The sequence below is a fragment of the Oryzias melastigma genome, linkage group LG7 (genome assembly GCF_002922805.2).
Source record: "Oryzias melastigma strain HK-1 linkage group LG7, ASM292280v2, whole genome shotgun sequence".
NCBI classification, from domain to species: domain Eukaryota; kingdom Metazoa; phylum Chordata; class Actinopteri; order Beloniformes; family Adrianichthyidae; genus Oryzias; species Oryzias melastigma.
Genome location: NC_050518.1, coordinates 15,775,135 through 15,798,666, shown reverse-complemented (window position 1 = coordinate 15,798,666; position 23,532 = coordinate 15,775,135). Strand labels below are relative to the sequence as shown.

General features: G+C 37.4%; 1 protein-coding gene and 1 long non-coding RNA gene across 7 annotated transcripts in view; one reads left to right on the top strand and one right to left on the bottom strand.

Moving 5' to 3' along the window:
* Positions 1 to 23,532, bottom strand: part of LOC112159318 (metabotropic glutamate receptor 4) — a 219,613-nt gene that overhangs the window by 183,550 nt on the left and 12,531 nt on the right. The window lies entirely within an intron of this gene.
* On the top strand, positions 20 to 22,576 carry LOC112159321. 5 transcript variants are annotated; one of them, XR_004948198.1, is made up of 5 exons: positions 4,745 to 4,967; positions 6,338 to 6,438; positions 11,219 to 11,377; positions 17,956 to 18,190; positions 22,367 to 22,576. It is a non-coding gene; the product is annotated as an uncharacterized LOC112159321 (long non-coding RNA). The 5 variants fall into 5 exon arrangements; XR_002921457.2 differs by having other exon boundaries at positions 4,750 to 4,967; positions 17,956 to 18,161; XR_002921456.2 differs by lacking the exons at positions 4,745 to 4,967; positions 6,338 to 6,438 and adding an exon at positions 20 to 100 and having other exon boundaries at positions 17,956 to 18,161.

Here is a 23,532-nt window from a genome sequence, read left to right as displayed (position 1 = left end):
GTTACTAACAAGGTTGGGAGTCAGCGTAGTCATAGTAACAACTTTTTTAGCTGTATCAGTCTGTATTTTTATATATTGCAAACAAGGTTGGGAGTTACAGGTAGGCCCATTGTAAATTTGCTAACGCAGTAGCAATACTGGACTTTGTTTTTGTTTTTTTTATGAGTTAATAACAAGGTTGGGAGTTAGATTACTCATAGTAACGTTTGCTTTAGCAGTATTAGTCTCTATTTTTATGTGTTGCAAACAAGGTTAGGAGTTACAGGACGGCCTACTGTAAATATGCTAACATAGCTAACGTGTAGCAATGTCAGACTATGTTTTTTTTATTTCTTACAGATTAGTAATGAGGGTTGGAGTTAGCTTAATGTTTATTTTAGCGGTATCAGTCTGTTTTCTTTTTTTTTACGTGTTGCCAACAAGGTGGGGAGTTACGGTAGTCCTATTGTTAATATGCTAACACAGCTAACGTGTAGCAATATTGGACTTTTTAAAAACATTTTTATGGGTTAATAACAAGTTTGGGAGTTAGCTTACTCATAGTAACGTTTGTTTTAGCAGTATTAGTCTATTTTTACATGTTTCACACAAGGTTGGGAGTTACAGGACGGCCTGCTGTAAATATGCTAACATAGCTAACGTGTAGCGATGTCAGACTGTGTTTTTTTCGTCTCTTACAGATTACTAATGAGGGTTGGAGTTAGCTTAATGCTTATTTTAGTGGTATCAGTCTTTTTTTTACGTGTTGCTAACAAGGTGGGGGTTACGGTGGTCCTATTGCAAATACACTAATGCGGCTTACATGTAGCGGTGCTAGACAATTTTTAAAGATATTTTACAGCCTAACAATAATGTTGATATCTAGCAAAGTATCGTTTGTGTTAGTGTCATCAGTCTGTTTTTTAGGTTGCTAACAAGGTGGAGATTTACAGGTATTAATACGCCAACAGGGATAATGAACTTAATGTGGCTAATGTGTTGGACTGTGTTTCTTTATGTGTTGCTAACAAGGTTGGGGGTTAGTATAAAATAAATAAAATTTGTATTATAGCTATGAGTCTTTTTTACGTGTTGAAAACAAGGTTGGGAGTTACATGTATTGTGAACACGCTAACAGAGCTAGCTCTTCTAATGTGGCTAACATGTAGTGTGTCATAAGGAAGAAATAGAATAATCGTGACTGTACATAAAAAAAACTCTGAATAACTGACTTTCTTTCTCTGACTCTTGTCCTGGTGATAGTTTGGTGCGTCTTATAGGACATAACTTTGAAAATTGACATTAACGGAGCACCTTATAGTGCGCAAAATACGGTGATGCCTGAAAATTAAAACTTGGTATGGATCATTAACAAGATATTTTAGTGAAACATAATAAAAAAAACATGCAACATGGTATGAAATTATATAAAAATCCTTCATTTAGTGTAAAAAAATCCTTTGACATGAATAAAAAACAACAAAAGCGAGCGCTGAAAAATGGCATTAAATGCTGCAAAATAAATAAAGTTAAAATAGGTCATATATATTGAATTGTACACCCAAAAAACCATATATCCAGCAGACCTTTATCATCATTGGACTTTATCTTTCTCTCTATTTAGACCAGTACTGCAACATGCCTCACAGTTGAAAACACACTGCTCAGCCACTAGGCCAAAACCAATCATGACAAGGGAAGTAAATTACACTGAGAATTTCATTACAAAGCAGAGTTACACTGAGACCAGCCACCCACCTGAGCTTGTTTCACAGACCAAACACACACCACCTTATAACTGCTTCCTCAGCAGGACAACGAAGCCCACCACACCTCAAAGATAACATCAAACACTCCACAAATTTCACCTGGAACTCAAACTTTAATGAAGTCCCTGATGAGTCTATCAGCTAATGGTCCAGAAAAGCACATCTATAAGGGTTTGAAACTTTCCTATATTCACCCAAAACAAACCAGCAATTTATCAGTTCTGTGTGCAAACAAATTGGAAACGGAATAGGAAAAATGCATTGTTCAGTAGGAAATAGTGTTAAAAGAAACAGAATGCATTGAGCAACTGTGAGGAACTAAGTTTAAGGTATAGGTTTCCAGCTTGGTGCACTTTCTGTGTTGTTGTGTTTTGCCTTGCGAGACCAGGTACTGCTTTTTCCTGACATTTTAATCAGGAAGTGACAGGTTATTTCCTTTATTATATCTCTCAGCTGACATGTGTCAGACCCCACAACCACAAGCATTATAGACGGGAGCTTTGGCATAATTTAAGGGAAGAAGATTTATCTGATCGGCTGCATCTTGGCTGCTGACACTTCTGCTTTCCTATGCTGTCAAATTTGCCCTTATTCATAGTTACTCCCAAACTTCTGACCCAATAGGATTTCATAATCTTTAACAATAATTTTTAAAATCTCATTAGCACACTTTCAATCTTTGTCATTGTACCACCAGTTTTATACCCGCATTGTTTACCAGCCAAGACTGTCAGTCTTAGAAAAATGTACACAATTTACACAAGTCATTTATTTTTATTTTATTCATAGCAACTTGTATTAAAGTGGATTTTATTGGGTTTTTACACAATAAGCAAAAGATTATTTCATTTATTTTGCATTGTCTTCTTTTGCGGGCTACACAGCAGCACAATGAAAAAGCTCTGGCTCAAATCTCAGCTGGAATCTATCTGTGTGGAGTTTGTATGTTCTCCCCGTGCATGTGTGGGTTATCTCCTCCCACAGTCCCTCCCACAACATGCTTCATAGGGTGTTTCGTGTCTCTTAATTGACCGTGGATGTCTGTGGGTCGGTCAGTGTCCAAGGTGTACCTCGACCAACCCCAACACTAGCTGGTTCAATGCATTCTCTCTCCCAACTCGTCATACATGAAAGTATGGTTCCCTCTGCCACTTTTTTGATATTTTGGGTTTCCTCAACTCATACTTTTTTTTTTTTTACGTGCTGGCTGTTTCCATTAAATCAGGGGCCCCAACCTTCAGAATACAGACCAGTACCGGTAATCTAACCCAGTACTGGTTGTGTGTCCAGTCCTGCATCTGGTACCACTCCTGAGGATTGGTGACCCGTGATTTAATGGAAACAACTAGCACATCAAAAAACAACGAGTTGGGGACAAAATGTCAAAAAGTGGCACAAAGGGGGCCCAAACCATACGTCCATATATGACGAGTTGGGAGAGAGTATGTGTAAGCCGGGAATGAGTCGGGCACTCAAGAATGCGCTGAACGTGGGTTCTTGAACGTACGTTGGCTGTTCTGTGTTTTGCAAAAGACACTATCCATGTGACCAAATCTGAGACCCTGATTGGTCAAACCCACGTTCCCAAGCTGGTTGTTCCGATTAAATCAGGGTTCCCCAACCTCACACCACGAACCGGTACCGATCCAAGGGCCACTTGGTACCGGGCCACAGACCCTAATCGGGGTTCCCCAATCCTCGGTCCACGTCCTGAGTGGTGGAGTTCCCTAACCCGGCACTGGTTCCACGTCTGGTACGGCGTCCTGAGGGCTAAGCATCAGACAGCCAGCATGTCAAAAAATGAACAACCAGTGCATCACAAAACGACGAGTTGGAGAAATCCAAAACTTCAAAAAGTGATGCGGAGGGAACTCAAACCATTTGTCCATATATGATGAGCTGGAAGTGAGAATGTGTTGGCTGGGTTGGTTCCAGCAATTCTTCTTTAAAAACTATTATGTCGCTTGGTCTGACTTTATTTTGTCCATATTTTACTTAGTGTATGTGTGCGTTGTTCTGATTTTACTATTTTATTAATTTTACTGATTTGACGATTGTTTGTGTCTGCTCTGTGTTCCCACCGGAAAAATAAAGTATCTTTGAACTCTGTGACGCTGAAAGGGATTCAGTTGGATATGAGAGTGGATGGATGGATCAATTTTGTTTTGCAATACTGAACTTTTTTTTTTTTTGCTTTTACTAATTGAGACCAAATTTCCAGAAGGTTATATTCTAAATTCATCCATACATACATTTTTATTTTTTTCCTTGTGAACCTGCATTCCAACAAAATAAAAGCCTAACTAAAAAAGCCTAAGTTGAAAATGAGAAAATGAGCTTTTCCAAAGCTCCAAAAAAACGTGTTATGTTTCTTCATCCAAAATCATCTAAAAACAATAGAATTTCTAGAGACAGTCTAAAATGGTCTAACAAATTACCACCTTTGTCAAAATAACAAGCTGTGTTCCGAAAGCTTCCCTTTTCATGCCTGGATTAGACTTCAGTATTTGGCATTGTTTTAATCTTACTCTTCAAAGGAATATAAAATGCTACTCCAGGGAATTGCATCACAGAGATGGTATTATTATTATTTCTTTTGAGTTTCTTGTTTTTTAACTCTACACTGTACATTCTGAAGGCATCCCATGTCTCAGCATGTGCACCACAGAGAAACTCTAGCGGTTTAATTTTTGATATTTCTCATGGGTGTGATGATCAAAGCTGGGGACAACCTTGATGTGCCTCCCCAAATTTTTGTATCGAGGGTATCAAGGAGAGAATGAAAATAGTGCAAGGAAAAGAGATTACAGTGAAGGCAGCTGTATTAAAAAAAGATGGAGAAGAAGGTGGAGATTGTTTTTTAAGTAGCGAGGCATTAAAACTCATAGATCAGCAGCTCATTTAATCCATTAGAGCCTCATTATTCATTCTGGAGTTCTAGTCTTTGTTGCTAGGCTGCAGGTCAACATTTTTCTTGAAAAATTTCGAACCTATGCACAAAATTGTGCCACGTTCAAAGGTTCATTTTCAGAATAAAGCAGTTTTCTGTTTGAAAATAAAGAGATTGTTGTCTTGTGTCGCGCTCATATCAGAGATGTGTTAAAATAACCTGTCAGCGATGAAAGAGAACAGAAGATGCTGTTTAGCATGTCAGAGGAGATTACATGACACCAAAGGTCAACGGACTGTCAAGAGGCGGATTGGTCAGAGATACGAAAGGTGTATGTGCTGAATAGAAGTTGTGAAATTGTACCTGTGAGACTTTTATTGTTCTGATTGTGTCTCACACTTCCACGGACACATGTTTAGAGCGATGAATGAGCGTGATGGTGGAAAGATGATGTATTGTTTCGTTCTGACTCAGTCTGAAGCTTTTTTAGCCCCCGGATTGGTACGAATGAGTTAGACATGACAACACAATCACTCTCTTCTTTTGAAAATGAGCAAAGAGTCTCACACGTTTTTCATTTCTGTGTCAATCAGTTGTCTGCAACTTGATTGTGGCCATTTGACAAAAATGAGAATTTGTGTAAATTAATAATTTTCTTTAAAATGTATTCCTATAGAATTGACATTGAGTAACAAAATGGGAAGTAATAGGAAAAACAAACATGCAGAAGATCTTGTGACCATTTTACACTTGATTGATCAGAGACAAACATGTTTATGTAAAACATCCCTTGTGGTTAGATTAATGGCTCTAGTTCCAGTGGATTTTGGATGAGCTTCAACCCAGAATTCAAATGGTTCCCGTTAGATATGATAAACCAGTAAACAATTTTATACTTGTAGATGTAAGCTTCTAACGCATATACATTTTAAAGATTTTTGCTTCATATGTATATTGTACTCCCTACTTAACGCTGTAAAGCCTACTACATCAAAGAACACACACAGAAATATGATGTTTCCTAAACCCTTTGATGAAATCCCCCCAAAAAATGTTAATGAGATATAGTTAGTGTGGACGATTTGGTACTTTTTTAGTTCACAACAGCATTAAGTTGTAAAAATATTAACATGAATCTTCAGAAAAAAGCACCTATTTACCCATTGTTCTAAATTTGATCCACACATTTTTAACAGAACTGTATTACAAATAATTAACTATCAACAATTTTTGCAGTACTGACAGTAGTCTTTTAAAAAAAATGAATAAAAACAGATGAGTTTTTCTCACCAAAATGTTTAGAAAATGAGCGAAACTTATTCCCGCCAAAAGTGTTTTTGAGATTTCACGGAGGCAGCCATTTTCAAATGAGCAGGAAAAGGCCTTCTACTGCCCCTAGTGGAATGATGATGAACTACAGGGAAGAAAACATGGACCGAGCTGTATCCAATTGGTTTTTAAGGAAAGTTTGGACAATGCTAATGGGATAGGGAGTCTCAGAAATGCCTGTATCAAATACAAGTGATTATAAATATGTATATATTAGACCTCCCTATAGCAAGCTTATCCTGTTGCCTCTTTCTCAGTAATTGTTCATTCTTACCCTCACCACATCTTTCCGGTTTCTGACCTACAGATCTACTATTTCATCATCTTTGAGTAAAGCTGCAATCTTTTCTTTTTTCTTTTTTTCGAGAAGCCTCAGCTCCCCGACTGCTGCAAGACTGCGTTCAGACTGTAGTGGGGTGTTTGACCTTCCCTGAAGAAAAAAAGCCTCCAGCTGTTTGCAGGATGGAGGAGGTGGGTTTTAGCTGTAGACTGGGCCCTCGGTAGCATCTCATAAAGGATTAATGCGATTGTGCGAATGTGGAATTCACAACCGCTGTTTACCTTCCACGCGCTGTTTGTAAATCTACCTCAGAGTTTGTGTTGTGATAGGGATTTGGAAGGTTATTAGAAAAATTGAAAAAAAAAATCAATAATAAGCCAAGTGATAATAAACTGTAAATTCATTAGCCTTAAACTGTTTGTATTATGCATCATGGTTTGTTGAAAAGTATGTAAATATATCAGTAAAATTCTAAAATTAATTAAAATACTGTTTTTTATTTTAGTTTGCTTCTTTAAGCAATAGAAAAAATCTTTCCCTGTGTTTAAGCGCTTTTATTATATTTAAAAAACTACTAAGATTTCCTATTTAGAGATTAGAAAAAAATGTCCACAGTGGTAAAATATAATCAGTAAAATCCTAAATCTGATTCAATGATTCAAAGGCCACAACCTGACAAGACAGGAAACTAATAGGCAAACACCAGGATCAGTTGCGATTCCATTAGTCATCATAGTTTGTTTCATGTCTGTCCTACACTGACACTGAAGGTCTGAATCTGAGCACTGACCTTTGCAACCAGCTGTTATCGGCGGAACACACACACAGTGATGACAAAGCACTTCTCTTTTGAAACAGAAAAGTTCATGTTATTAACACTGGAAGTGTCAGATTTTCATAAAAGCTGAAAATACCAGAAGAGGTCTTTTTGACCTTTGTGTTCAAAACGCTATAATCTTTCTCAAAAAACCTCTTCCTTCTCTGCTTTGGTATGTCACTGTCAAGCTCAGGAGAAGGTAGTGAGGTTGGGGTTAAAAGGAACACTTGTGCTGAGTTTTGAAGGGTCCTTGAGGCCAACAACCAGTTAGGACATTCGATTATTAAATGACTGGATTCTTCCATGTGTTCTAGCTGACTTAATTGAAAATATTGAAACAATTAACCTGATAAAACAATATCTTATTTGATTTAGGCATTTCTGAGACCTTTATCTCAACCAAACTTTCCGTAAAAAACCCCCATTGTATAGAAGAGTTTACGTTTTCTGCCCTGTAGTTCATCATCATTCCACTAGAGGCAGTAGAAGGGCTTTTCCTGCTCATTTCAAAATGGCTGCCTCCATGAAATCTCAAAAACACTTTTGGCGGGAAAAAGTTTATTTACTAAACTTTATGATGAGAAAATCTCATCTATTGTCATTCATTTTACTTGCTGTATCGAAAACTGTGTTCATTATTAACAGTAACACCCTGTTCAAAATATATGGATCAAATTTAAGATTTTTTTTCTTAATCATTCATGTCAATATTTTTGCAACTTAATCTAACATTGTCGGGAACTAAAAAAAATACCCATCATATCATAACTGATACTAGCTATATCTCATAAATATACAATGATATTACAATATTTTGAGGATTTCATTAAACATAATAATTCCAAAATAATTAGAATTCTGTCAATTATTTGGAGGCAGTGGTCTTTACAGGTTAAGACAAAAAGCTGCCATGTCATCATCAGGCTCAAATGTTTGATTACATAAGGAATAAAAGGGTTTGTCAGCAATATTAACCTTACCAAAAATAACAGCATCTAATTAATGTGTTTTAAAATAAAATTCAAACTCACTTACTATTAAAATTAATCCGATTTCCTTCTCTTGTGTTAATAATGTCGTCACTTTCCTATCAGCATCATAAATGCTTCAATTTTCCAAAGAATCATCCAGGCCATAGAAACGACCTTCATTGACATCCTTTTCCCGTTTTCACTGTCAGTAATTACTCAGTTTCTTTGCTTCTGTTTGATCAATTCAACTGAATTCAAGAGTATTTCCTGCAACATTGCAGATTACTGCAAATGAAGTCTGGCAGCTGTGTTGGTTCAACGGAGCAATGTTCTACCTCACTTCATATTTTGTCAGACCTGGAAAAGATTTACCTAAAGATAATCTTTAAACACCCAGATTGAAGCTTGTGGGGTTATGCATTTTGATTTTGTGACGTTTCTTTGGTTTTTTTATGTTCTGTTTTCCTTTTCAGTCACACCAAGTTAAGATTGTAAATCATCATTGTTAATGACCCCCCTAGTGTATTTAGCAATCAGGGAGGAGTCCGACATTTTCATCTCATGTGCATGTCCACTTTGAGAGACATAATCTAAAAAATATATTTTAAAATATTTATTTGTATTCTACTGCTGCAAATAAGTGTTTGAACACCTAAGGAAATCAATCTTAATATTTGGTACAGTTGCCTTTGTTTGTGGTTACACAGATCAAACATTTCCTGTAGTTTTCACCAGGTTGGACAAACTGCAGGAGGGATTTTGGCCCACTTCTCCACACAGATCTTCTCGACATCAAAGATCGCAAAGCAAAGGCTACTGTACCAAATAATGTTAATTTTCTTAGATGTTCAAATACTTATTTGTAGCAGCAACATACAAATACATTATTCAAAAAATGATAAAATGTTATTTCTTTGCTTTTCATTTTTTCATAGATTATGTCTCTCACGGTGGAAATGCACCTAAGATGAAAATGTCAGACCCTCCATGATTTCTTAGTGGGATAACTTGCAAAATCACATGGTGTTCAAATACATATTTGCCTCAATGTAAGTCTACCCACCTGCCAATCAAAGAAACACACCTCTAAAATAGCACAAAATGGGAGTTGCTCCTTTGAAACCAACCTCCAGTGGTATTTTAAGGAACTGCAAGGTGGGGGATTATTTAAGTTAAACTTTTGGGCAGTGACCATGACTGCATAGAAGATAGTAAATCACTTTCTGCTAGACTTAACTTGGACAAATGAACGGGGTCCTCCAAAGAATTCAACAAAAAATAAGTTAGGCAATAGACAAGATTTGTTTTGTAGCTCAAGCTAAATTTTTTTACTTTCTGCAAAGTTATAAAGCTGCCACAACAAACACAGGTTTTTCTTCATTTGTCGCCTTAATGTATAAATGAGAATGACTAGTATGTCCCTAACCTACAAAGCAAAGACTTTTCAGGTGTTTTCTTTTACCACCTTCACTCCATTTATTACTTTGCAAAAGCAAAACAGGTAAATAAAAGTGCAATAAAAAAAGTTCAACTACAGCTCTTTAATCAGAACAAATGACTGCCTTTAAATGCTGGATCTCCTGAGCCTTTAACTTCCTATTATGATGGAATAGGCGCTGCGTACAGAGGAGGGAAAAAAAAAAAAACAACAAAATAAATCCAGCTCTAATAATAAATGTGAAAAGTTAGATGTGCTAATCAATACAGCACTGACTTCACACTTAGTGAGACTTATGAATATAGAAGCGAGCAGCAGAAAGTGTTTGTACTGGCCTTTTTCTATACTTGTTTCACAGCTTCACAGTGAATAAATGAATGTATCTGCCAACCGAAAATGGAGCACGCAGGAAACTAGAGTCTTCTGACTCTCACAAAAACCAGATCTGGTCTCAGTGGCACCGTTTGGAAATTCAGGAACAACAAAAATAAAAAATAAAGCCAGACTATTCATTAAACTGGCAGTTTGGTAAACTCTGTGCAGCCCTCAGAGCTTCAAAGTGAAAATATATCCTAAAGCTCCCTCGAGAGTCTGATCCCACGCCAGAAGTGCGGAGCTGCTGCGTATAATGTAAGACTTAAAACAAGCAGAAGATGCTGAATGTCCTAGATACAAGTAATGCGAGACTCACTAGCGGTTTAGGCGAGGGTACAGGAAAGGGATTTGAGCCTGTAAAACAGCAAAGACCACAAATCATTTCTTCACAGCCGCGCTTATAATTTACCCCCGGATGGGTTTAATTCACGTTATTCTAATGTCACATCTCGCCGTTTTAATTACAGCACAGGGAAGTGTGAAAAAGGAGGAAGCAGCACAATGTCACCATTTCAGGGGTGTGCTTAGAAATGAACATGACATGAGCTCTACCAGTTCAAGGTTTAACTCCTCCGCCATTCTTAACCGCTATGTGAGAGGAGACAAGCAACACATTGGCTCGGGCTTCTGGTGTCACCACCTCCAACTGGCCTCTAAAGCCGACACTCGTCTTCATGTTTGCATGTTTGAAACTGCAGCCTGAGGAAGCTAAACCCTAAACACTGAGGCACAGTTTTATAGTAAATACAGAGAAACTCTTAAATGCTGAATCCCACATTTAAAGTCTGTCCTTTTTTAGGTAAAATGTTTTAATCTGAATAAAGCAGCAAACATTTTTCACTCTCAGCCTCCTTTTCTTTCCATAAGATTCCCTTGTTTTTTCCCCTAACCCCTTGCAACTCGCCTCATTACATAATCACCAACAACACCTTATGCAGCAAAATCAACTATACAGAAATGAAAGCTGGAAAACATGCAAAACACTCATTATTCCAGAAAATGAGGCCATGTGAATAAAAAGATGCTGGTGCATCATCTGTTTATTTACGACAGTTTGGGTGAAGAAATGTGTTTTTTTTTTCTGTTTACGTAATTTTTCAATTAGGGACTTTTGTTTTAACCACATATTATAGTACAGTGGTCCCAGACCAGTCCGTGGATCAACTGGAGGAAATAATTAATTATGCTCATTTTTTTTTTTCTAACAATCTTTTATTTTGAAAAACAGCTGGATTCTCTGAGCTACACTTTTGATCACTTGAGCTGTAAAGTTTTGTCAAGGTGGCAAAATGACTACGCCTGAAGGATCTTTTTGTCAGTATCTGGGTGTGGACACAGAAAAGTCTCAATAAAGTCCTTGTTTCTTACAGCTCCAAAAGAATCTGTGAAGGCTCGTGATACTCACAAGACGATTTGGCAACGGTTGGCAGGAGAAGGCGGACTACAATAGGAGGGCGTGACAATCGAGCACAGGTGCGCCATTAAGAGGAAGGAGAACCAGGTGGGAGAAATTTGAAGACAGACAAAAGGTAAACATGAGAGCCAGGACACAAATACACTCCTGATTATAATCCCCATACTTTTATTCTGAAAAATCTTTTGGTTTGTCACCAGAGTTTGATGTTCCATTGGTGTTATGATATGGGCGTATTATTAATATTAATAAAGTTGCGTTCAAATATACTGTTCCTTGTCATTGCCGCCACCCCCCATCCCCAACCTGCCGGCTGTTGGCGGTAAAATCCTCTGCCGCCGCCACAAAAAGGTTTGTTATAGCATATTAAGGTTTGTTTGAGCTTCTACCATCATGATTTGCAGGCAGGGGCGGAGCTACAGTGAGGAACAAAAAGCTTTGACCCCCTACCCAATCTTTGAGCCAATATTAGCATCATTATTTATCAAACAAAAAAATCATCAACACAAGATTCTTTAAGCATTATAACAATAGCATATAATAATACGTACATTTTCTCATTTGCCACCCTACAAATGTATTTTGGCCCCCTCCAGCCCCATATAAAATATTCTAGTTTTGAACTCATAGTTCTATATATGCCCTATGGGTCTGAGTTTGCTATTTCTGCTCACTCTCCTTTTGTTTTTTAGTCTGGGAGAAGAAGAAGAAGCTAAAGCACAGTGAGAGACAGCTAAAGCTTTCATATAAACTTAATCTGGGATCCTTGAAGAGAGAAATGCTGCGTTTTGACATGTTCATGCGTTTTATTTTTGTGACTTCAGACTGGTGCTATTTTTGTCCTTTTATACAGAAATCTTATTAAATAACAAGAAAAGCATGAAGAGCTCAATGCAGGGTGTTCACTGACTGTACAATTAAAAAAAAAAGTGCTGCACATCAAAAACAGATGAAACTGAAACAGTGTTTGTACCCTTTGAACTTTTTCTCATTTGAAACAAATTGTTGGTGCATTAAATCAATTCAACAAATAAAGAAAATTAATGTGTTATTATATTACACATTAGTCTCTTAAAATATAACTAAGAAATTAAATACATTAATTCTTAACCGGCCTTGTGGTAGTGTCCATCTTGCTGAAAGTTTCAAATCTATGGCCGAATCATACCACAGACTCTTAAACCACCCATTACCTCCCTTATTTGAGCTTAATGTAGTTTCATTTATTAACATAAGAATATTTATATATAATTATTAAATATTTCTTTGTGATACAGTTTGGGAAAAGGTAGGTAGCTGGAAACTTGTCACGGGCTCGAGTGACAATTGGTCACAAACCACTGAGTTTCTCTATAGGTGGAGAATTTAAACACAACTTTGAACGTTCATTTTTCAAGCTTGATGTCAACCATTTATCACACCGCCATTAATTCTGTTCATTAACTTGTCAAGTCGTCATCTGAATGTTTTAATTGTTTTCAAAGCAGACTCCTTTCATTAATAGCGTTAAACAGGGAAGATGTGAAAAATCTAAGCATTATAGATGTTATAACAAGAATGCAAGAACATCATACATGACGTGAGCTTCAGTTAATTAGATCTGATTAACTTTCTATGGTAGCATTAAAATGTTGCATTTGTTCCCAAACCTCAAAATCTTAACGTCTTCCATACATTTAAAATTTGCAAATTAGAAAGCCTTTTAAATGGGAGGACATCTCTATACTATCTCCAATAACAAATAATCATGCGTTTTCCCAGAAGTCTCTTTTAATCAATGGCTAACTAAGGGAATACACACTTTGCAAGACTTATTTATAGGAATAACATTTTCCCCTTTTGACCGCCTTTGTGAAAGAAGGAAGGACTTCTTTAAATATTTACAGATTGGCAGCTTTATTGGGAAAATGTTCCCATCTTTCCCCCACCGGCCCCTGAATTGGGTGTTTTTCAAAGACCCCGTGGCTAGAGGTTCACTTTCTAAACTACTCAATATTTTATCAAACTTTGAAGATGTACCTACATTGGACCACTTCAGAGAAGCTTGGCAACGAGACATTGGTGCTAGTATTTCCGCTACCCAGTGGACCAAAGCTCAGGACACTCTTCTTCAATCTGCGCTCCACATGGACGTATGCAAGTCAAAGTTTTACATAGATTGCATCTATCAAAAGTAAAACTTTCCAAGATGTTCCCAGGGGTGGACACAAACTGTAACCAAGAACAGAAATGTGTTAAAAATCCTCAATAAAAATATATTGAAAAACAATTTATAGTAATCAGCACGTTTGGCTCAGAGAACCTGACCTAACAAACTCTTCAAACAAAGTTTAAAAGGCTGTTAAAAGGGGTTTTTAAAGGTGTATAAAGCAGCTCACTGTCACGATTCAGTCCAGCTTCTTGTAAATAATTCCCTTCACCCGTGATCACCTGTATTTAAACCTGGTGCTCCTGTCATTTCACACCACAAAGTTGTCAGTCCTTTACACCAATCCAGCTGTTGTGCCCTATAACACCCCTCTGCCATAGATTACCCCCACTTAGATTGAACTGTCTTGTCAAAAGTTATTGCTTCTGGGTTTTTTTGGAGTGAAGTCTTTTTCAGCAGAAACAGGACAGCACAGGTTTGATGTGAGCGTGTCCTCAGATTACACTGAAAAACAGAATAATTAAGATCAAGTTTAAGTTCCACAAGTCGTCACTCAACTGAATGCGTGACATTTGCTCTCTACATTTCCCCAGAGCTTCTTGTGAGCTGTAATCAAAAAGTGGCTCAGAAAGAGCATAAAATATTTAAACTTCAACTGAAAACAACACACTGTTGTTGTTGAGTAAACCCCATGTTGTTGAACTGTGACTATCAGCATATACTAGAGAGTATGTTAGCAAGACACCGTGCGATAGCCTGTTCTGATCAGAGCGATTAGGTAAGGGGACAATCCATGGGACGGAGGTGTTTCGGGGCACTAGTAACTTTCTGACCCCTATATTCTCAAGATTGGAAGAGTTCAGAATGACAGAACCCTCAATCAACTTTTCTCTGAACTTTGAACTAAACTATAAGACACAAAACCAAAGGTGTATTTCCATTGGACCCATTTGGTAAAGTAAATCAGACTCAGGTAATCCAGAACAAATTTTCAGTCTAAATGCATCCAAGCGAACCCTGGAAGACCAGGAACTGCTCTTACCCATCTTTCAAGGTGGTCTTGCTTTGATTCCAATTGTACTGAGCTTTGGTTTGATCTGAGATTCCTCAGTTTGAATAGACTCCATGCTCGGAGTGGAACAACTGAACCAAAATGGTTTCAATAGCCAGGGATTGGTGGATGTAAACAGAGTAGAATGGAAGCAACCGATGAGCCGTAGACAAACGTGGAGCAACGATGAAAAACTTCAACTCATTCAACCGCATTGCAGCACGCCTCTACCGTACCAAAGCAACAAGTAAAAAGTATTGTACCTGACGTTGATACAGACGTTCAAAATTGATCAATGAAGTAGAAAGTTTGAATCAACCTTTAACTATCCCGGCAAGGATTACAAAGCATAAGATTCTCTCATTGCTTTGCCCCACCTTTGTAATTCCTGGCCAATGACAGAAGAGATCTTCAGTTATGTGCTTTTGTTTACAAGCTATAGTTTGAAACGGATTGGTCTGATTGAAATGAAGTACAATTAAAGACCAAACACAAGGTTCAGGACACAATCTGGACAAAATTACGTGGACTTGCTTCACACTAACAAACTTTTCCAATCTGAATTTTTTCTTCTTCAAGTCAAGTCTCGTTTCCACTGAATGGTCGGGGCAGTTTGGTACAGATGATGATATAGTCCTATTAATTCTGGTTTGTTTTCACGGGCATGCGTGGTGTAGACCGCTAGCATGGCGCTAGCTCACCCTGTATTACACCATCGACTAGAATGCCAAAGAACATTTGCAGTTCTACCACAGACCGGGCCTCGCTGTTGTTGTCAGGTTTTTCCAATACAGACTCATGACCAAAAGAGTACACAGGAAACCTCAAAAACCCAAACGTTGGAAATGTTAGCTTAAATGAGCGCTATATGGGCGCTCTCTAATGTCGTCATCACTTTCTAACTATCAACTGGTAGCTACAGGGGGTCCGCTCAATAGACCTACAACCAATGGGGGCCCAAAAGAGGTATGAGGTACTGTTTAATGGGTCGATTTTATAATGGAAATGCTCAAAATACAGTACAGGACCACTCAGTGGAAACGAGGCTTAAGTAAGCTGTTCACTTCTTCTCACACAATAGAATCTTTGTAATAATCTCAGAATGGAACAAAACCTCAGAAACTTGCTCACAAATATCACATGGCTTTAAATTCCCAAAAGTTTTGGATGTTGAAAAGACAATTTTACACAAATTGATTCGGAAAAAGAAGGAGATTCATTGACGAAGTAGCCACAAGCAAAGAGAGGGGGACGAACTACTTGACCCGAGGTGGCAGGATAAACTATCTTCTGGAAGCCAGAGGGACGGAGAGTAGATGCAATGGAGACTATATAGAGTAAATGATGGTCGTGAGACAGACTTCCTACACAATCAAAGGGAGATTCACTGCAGAAAGATCAGTGTAAACCAGGTGTAAAACTAGCCTTGAAAAGGTGCAATGATCATTTTTCTCCTTTGTACATTGGAGATCCATTCAAGAGCAAACATTCACATTTCCTCCATCAATATGTCCTATATCAGTTATAACTGTTTCACTCTGTGCAATGGAAAGTACAGCTGTGGGTCCGTAATATATTCTGTTTAATTTAGTCAGGGTTGGGACTAAAATTATATTTCCTTTTTAAGAAAGACTTTCTTTTTCTAACTCCAGTGAAGTCTGGAACGTTCTTTGATGCACATGCTGTTATAATGGGATATGACTAATTTAAATGCTCTTTAAGGGTTTTTGAGAAACTGCGGAAAATGTACATCAGTGTCTGTTTAAAAGCACGGCTGAATGTACACACTGAAAGACCATAAAGACAACAGAGGCGAAACAAAAGAGCACATCATTTGAACCTAACTAGGGTTCATCATAATCTTTAAATAGACTATTTTGCATGAAAACATCCTCAGAATCTTTGAACTCTTCTGGTCTTTTATTGCCTGTGCCGTACAGCCGAGATGTGCATGGACTCCTCCTGGGGCCTGCTCCGCTCCCATTATCTTTCAAAGGGACAGCAAACCATCATTACCCTTGCAGATGAGCCAAAAAAAAAAATGACCTAAATCTAGGAAAGACCTCTGATTGTTAAAAACTAAACCAGATAAGAGAAATTAGAGCAGCTGAATTAAATCGTCACTTCCTGTCTTCTGCCAGGAACTCTCAGAGGAAGTGTCAATCCATTGGAGGCCAGATAAAATCTTCCACATTGTGACACATGGGGCAATCATAGTGCCCTGTCACCGGTAGTCCTTGTCGTTGATTAAGGCTTTTTATCCTCTGTTGGGCTAAGCTCTGGGTTGCCGTTCTTTGTCTTGTGACAAGTGTAATTTCCTCCTCACAGTGCCCTATCTTGATAGAGAGCTAATAGAAACTCTGCCCAGATCCGCTGCTAATGAAAACAGATCCTTGGATGGCTGAGGCGTCTCATTTATATTAACAGTCTATAAACTTGTTCAAATGGATTAGGCATGTTCTGCCTGACAAGCCGATAGAGACATGCAAGGAGGAGATTTCACACACCACCAAATGCATTTAGGCCTCATTATGGCCCATCTGAAAGTTACCGTGATTTAATGTTAGTCCAAAATTAAAACATTATCGGCAAAATGTTTGTTTACAGAATATATTATAAGTATAGCAAAAAATAAATATATTTATAGCCACATCCTTTGTTACTAAATAACTATATTCTACAGTATAAAAGCTTGAGGTTTTTTTTTTTTAGTAAAGTGGTCAAGTAAAAGTTCTTTCTTTTTCCATAAATTGAAGATTATTTTAGTTAATTTATTTGAAGACAAAACCACATTCTTGTTTTTTGATGTTTTTTTTCTCAAAAACTGCATGTCAAAACATGTCAGAAGAAAGGAGCACATATAACCAGGTCTAAAATCTCTGTATTGGCTCCCAGATCAATTTGAAGATCCTTTCATTGGTTTATAAATGTCTTATTGGTTCTCCGTCCTTCTTATTTACCAGAACTGCTTTTACCTTATGGAGCTCCCAGAGCCTTCAGATCTTTAGGTGAAGGCCTCTTCCATTGACATGAATAGAGATAGACAAAACAAGGCTGTCTCACCTTGAGTTCCAACAAAATGAAGTCAATTCAGTTGACATTTCCGCGGTACAGATATCACCCGATTTCCCCATTTTGGGACAAGATGAGGTAATTGGTTTGAAAATCTGTCAATCAAATGCTTTGAATGTTTGAGGTGGGGCCAGAAGGCACCACATGCTTATATTGAGCCATCTGATTGGCTAGTTTATAACTTGAATTATTAGCGATAAAGAAAATATATTGTGAAAGAACTTTTGTTTACCAAAAGAGGTACCAAAGAAAGAATGGTTATCATGACAAACAGAGTGACTGAGTAATAGCGGTTTATTTCTCATTAGAAGTCTATTAGATTAGGGCTTTCTTGGACCAGTGGGTACTTCTTATTTGGAACGCGAAGGGGAAGGGGATATTCAGTCCAGCTCTCTATGTACTGTCTATGGTCTCCTCGCAGCTCATATTGGTGGAACCCCCATTCTAATGCTGTGGACCTCCCCCCATCGCGCCAGGAGGCCCAGCGTGTGGCCCCATCCCTCGAGAGTCCCTCAGCCCCAGACGAGCAACCCACCACCACCACCCATGAGTTCTGACCACCCCATACCCCCAAGGGAGACCCTCCCCCATGGTCCAGGAGAGAGCAGGGCAGGGCATCCAAGAGAAGTGAGGCTCCCTGAAGAGTATTGTAAAAAGTAATCATTTATAATTACTGTGATTAAATATCCTAATAGTGTTGTAATAATTGAATTACTGTTTATCTCTGTTTTCTTGTTAAATACTTTTTACATTGAGTCTCAATGGTTTTATTTGATAGGTATTTTGCTTTCTTTATTAACTAAACATGGATTTTATTCAGTTTTAAATACCTTGTTTTTTTTAAACAATTTTATTCATGTCAGTTACTTTTCTTACACGCTGAGAGCAAATGCATGGTTCTTTCTTCATTTATTTCAATGCACATTTTACGTCTTCTACATATGTCATGTTAATCAGTTCAGTTTAGTAAAAGGGAACTAAAAGTAGATGTTTTTTAGTATTAAGTTATACAATTCCAAAATAAAAAAAATCTTTATGCTACAACCATTTTTGCTTGGACCTTTTTGGTCTTGGTTTTGCATTTTCTGTTAAACAATTAGATTTGAATCTTCATGTTAAACAAGTACAAAACGAAGATTCACAAAGCCCTTAATATTAGAGGAGGTCCAGTGTGAGAGCCGTTTTCCTGGACTCTGAGTGTCGGTTGTAGCTGTAGCATATTTGACCCCGCACTTCTGAATTCCACAGTGGATTAGCTCTGATCCGAGCGCGCTGTCCTTCGAGGGAGCGTGTTTTCAGGCCTTACATTAGCCTGTAATGATCCTGTCAGCTCTTTGTGGCAGAAGCTCTGATGTATAGAACCAGTTAACCAGTATTGCTTTTAATAATTCAGCTTCAGTCGCAAGTTGTTGTGTGAGTGTGTGTAAATAAGTCTGCATCATGAGAGGCACATGATGTGATTACTGGTTGTTCGTTAGCACTGTGGTACTTCGGATCACAGTTTAAAGTGCTTGATAATTTCTGGATTATTGACAAATTAGATTTTTTTTATAAATCAAAGAGCATCTCCTGTGACTAAAATCAAAGAAAGTGTTTGAAAATTACTGTTTGAACATGTTGTATCTGCTTGACTGATGGATTTATAATCTTTTGCTTTAAAGATAAAGATTTAATTCATTATTAAATGAAAATTTGCAGTTGTATCAAACAGCTAATAAAGTGAAGGGCAGCTGTCTGCTTTAATCTTCCTTGACGCTGTTAGATGGTGCTGGACTGTGATGTGCAGCATCATTTAGGACTTATTAAAAAAAAAAAAGGACTTTTGATCTTTTTCAATAAATGACTTGACTAAGAAATTATCTTTTGATCTATTAAAAAAAAGTTCCCAGAGGACTTTTAATTATGAATATGCCATTTTTAGGCAGAGTTCAAAGGTCTGTGTCATTTCTTTGGACATAGTTTCTGCAGAGCGGCAGTAGCTCATTAGAAATTCCTCTCTGGATTGTGGGTAGGGCTCTTGGCGTGGAGTAAGCCTGCCCCCATATCCCATCATCCACCTACTTCCACTCGCTAACAGCCCCTCACACCCCTAAACTAACATTACAACTAAAATAAATCAAATTTTCTACAACAATTTGAACTAAGAAATACTCAGAAATGAAATTTTAATTGTAATTTTCTTTATATATGCAATCAATCATCAGAAAAATGCAGCAAGAACATCTTTAAAACACCAAAATAACATTTTTTTATCAGAGTTAGTCTTTAAAAATTGGTCACTTGATCTTAAAAATGTAAATCTGAATATGACAAAAACAAAAAACCTGCAGACATTGCTATTTATTTGAAGCAAAGCCTCACTTTTGGCTCGTTTGAAGATAACAGAAATGCGGTGATGCTGAATCAGAGCACACAGCACTTTGCTCTGGTATGAAGGGATTTATTTTTTCCCCTCAAAATCTGTAACCCTAAAGTTTCTTTGGATGATTATCAGACACATCGCCATCTAAAGGGGTTGCAAAACGAAGGAAAAAAGTTAGAAATTGAATAAAAAACATTCCTCTGAAAGTCGATTGACTGCAAAACTGAGCGGCGTCATGAAATCGGCGTCTTAAGCTCAGTATTTGACGAGTGTCCTCAGTTGCCTTTTTTACAAAAACAAGTTAAATTTGACTTCACAACATTAACATTTTTTGATATTTCATATACTGCATGGAGTTAAATCCTCCAAATAACTCAGCATTTTTCCAACTGATGCTTGCAAACACTTATTTCCAGTTGCCAGACATGTCGCATTAGATGATTCAAAAGGCTGGAAAGTTGTAATTTATTTTTGCACCTTAAGGGCAGGGATATAAATTCCAGTAAACATCTAAGCCATGCCATTACATGCAGCTCCACTGCTCCACTGGTGGAGTTTCTCCCAGAATTTGCTCCCGTGGTTATTTATGTGGCGAGCAGCTTAAGAGGACATGTGTTGGGAGTCGGTTGCCAAAGCTTTATAAAAACATAACCATCAAAGAGCAATGCAAATGTTTTAAATATCATCACAGCTCCAGTCTGCACAGGGGGATAGTCGGCAGTCGAAGTGGAGAAATGGCCCGCTTCGCTAATGGTCGAAGAGAAAAAAAATCTATTAAAGGACAAAATGATGTGACTTTCTGATGAATCTTCATAATTAAAACACTGCAGCCGCAGAGAGGACAGCAGGGGCACGACGTGGCACCGAGCAATGAGTGCGCGGAGAGCAACAGTCGCTTATAAAGCATGACTTTCCAAAGCCTAAATCGAGTCTAAATGGGTGCTTGCTGGTGCAAAACCCTGGGCAAGTTATGGGTTTTCACACCTGGAAGACGGCCTTCTGCTCACACTACAATTAGCTGGGCGTTCTGGGAGTCAGCATCCACTTGGAGGCAATTTAAGTGAGGTAAAAGTGTACTACCGGCTTTTTAGGGAGCAGCAGCAAATATTTAAAACCAGCACAGAGCAGAACTGCTGCGAGCTCTCATGTATTCTGACAAGAACTTTATTGGAAAAACAGGATTTGCTGCAGAACTTTATTTTCCGCCGACAGTACTGTACGTTGTGGAGAAAAATGGGGTTTATAGTTATTCTTTTATAGCAGTATCACACAAATAAAAAACCTTTTTCTTTGGTTTTTAAACACATCTTTCCTTCATTTCTATTTTTCTAGACACTGGAATTTAACAAAAGAAAAAAACAAGTTTGAGGGCCACAATGTTGATAAAGTATTAAGAAAGTAGGACGTTCAGAATGTTGAGAGGGCTTGTTTCACACGACAGGAAGATGTTGCTCACTCGGCTAAAATACCACTTTAATTCATATAATTAGCTGATTAGTCATGGTTCAAAATAATTAATAAAATGTCACAAATTTAACAAAAACATTAATTAATTGACCAATTAATACATTCTTTCCTTTTTTTTTAAACAGCTCCTTTTCTGAATCCAGATAAAGAGGATTCAGCAACAAATTCAATAAATTTAAACTAAACAAAAACTGATACTTAGTAAATAGGGGAAATTATACACATTGATGGATTTCCAGTTGAAAATGTACAAGAGAACACAATTTTAGGATTAATAATCAATAGTGTCATGGAAAAACACACATCTGATAAAAATAAAAATCTTTCAATATTACACAAAGTTAACTATAAGTCACTCACTAACATATAATTTTCCTCAGTTTTCCTCGACCTCACCAACTGTAATGAAGCATGGGGAAACAAATCTTTATTACCTCCATAATATGTTACAAAAATCGCATTCTTGATCCAGCACAAAGTAGGACACCAATCAACTTTTTTATAGTCCAAACTATTACAACCACAGGATCTAGTCAAATTTTAAACTGTACTAATATCATATAAAGCACATAACTACCAAATAACATCCAGAAATAATTTAGAGTAGGAGAAAATTCTCATAATCTAAGAGGAACAGGAAATGTAATCTCTCAATGGTAATGGTAGGGGATTTTGTGTGTCGATAAATCAAAATTTCCTCATGACTCTCTAATATCTAAAGAACTACACACCGCATATCTTCCAATAGTAGCCCCAGCGTTTATTCCAAAAATGTGGTTGCTATTAGAGACATGCGTCTATTGGAGACTGATGTTTATTCCATCACAGACAGAAAGATGTTGGCTAACAGGTTCATTTTGCTGTGAAATTTAGTTAAGAAATAGACAATTTAGGATTTATTGACATTGTATAATGTTCTGTTTAGCACTGGCTATGAACGTTTCTTTTCTCTTTGGTGAATTATTAATCTCTGTATCAAAAAATCTTCTGTGCTTTCATGCAGATCATTTTCCTGGAGACACACGCACCTTTCCATCTTTGGTCAATAATCATCTGAAATAAAGTACACCTGTTAGATCCGGCAGCTATTGGAGACCAGCATCAAGGCCAACCACTGTTGGAAGATACGGTAGTATGGGACTATGTAGTACTCCTGTTTTTAAAGAAATTCAAACACCATGCCCAGTACTTTTTTTTTTCTACATGACTGATTGCACACAGTAATAATTTAATAAATACAAATATTTTACAAAGATTATTTATGAATCCACTGTGTTTTAAAAGGAAAGAATTGATGAATTATAAAAAACAATAAATTAAAATACATGCTTTTCACCAAAACTTTAAGTTCAAACGCAATGCATTGTGGTCTAAATTCGCCAATCTATTGAGGATTTCTGCACAATGGTTTTTCACAGAGAATTTTGGGAAATGTCTATAGGACACTCAATTTTAGAATTGTTCTACAGTATATATATATATATATATGTGTGGGTGTGTGTGTGTACATACTCTATACATATCCATTTTTTTATATATATAAACAGTTCATATATATATATATATATATATATATAGGAAACATATCTATATATGCATTCTGATGAAGAAAATTACATTAATTATGACTACAATTATAATATCATCCCAGGAGTAAAATATAGCTTTTTTTGTTGTTGTTCATACTACTTTTATCATCCATTCATTTATTTCATTCCGATAAGAGCGGATTACATGATAAATGTCCAACGTGGCAGAAAAAAAAACAATGTTAGAATAGACATTCCTTACCAAGTCAATGCTTCCTGTAGGACGAAATCTTGTGAAGCTCTCCAATATATCAAACACAGTCTGTGCTGTGTACTAATATTTCTCATGGGTGACACCCAGCAAACAGCTGAAGGCGGTAGTGCAGGCTGAGTGAGTGTATATGCATCTACACCTGTGTGTACTGTAAGTGTGTGCATGCTTTGGTTTCGCGCTGCCAAGTTATGAAGCTTCGTGGGTCTGCCGCGGTGCCTGTGTTGATGGAGAAAAACGTCTACAGTTTCCCCATTAGAGCGTAAACAAAGGCGCAACACGGAGTGAGTGGAGTGAGCGCTCTCGGGTTTCAGCAAATACCTGCAGCTGTTCAGATCTGTGGAGAAAACAGCGCCTCACATGTTTAGA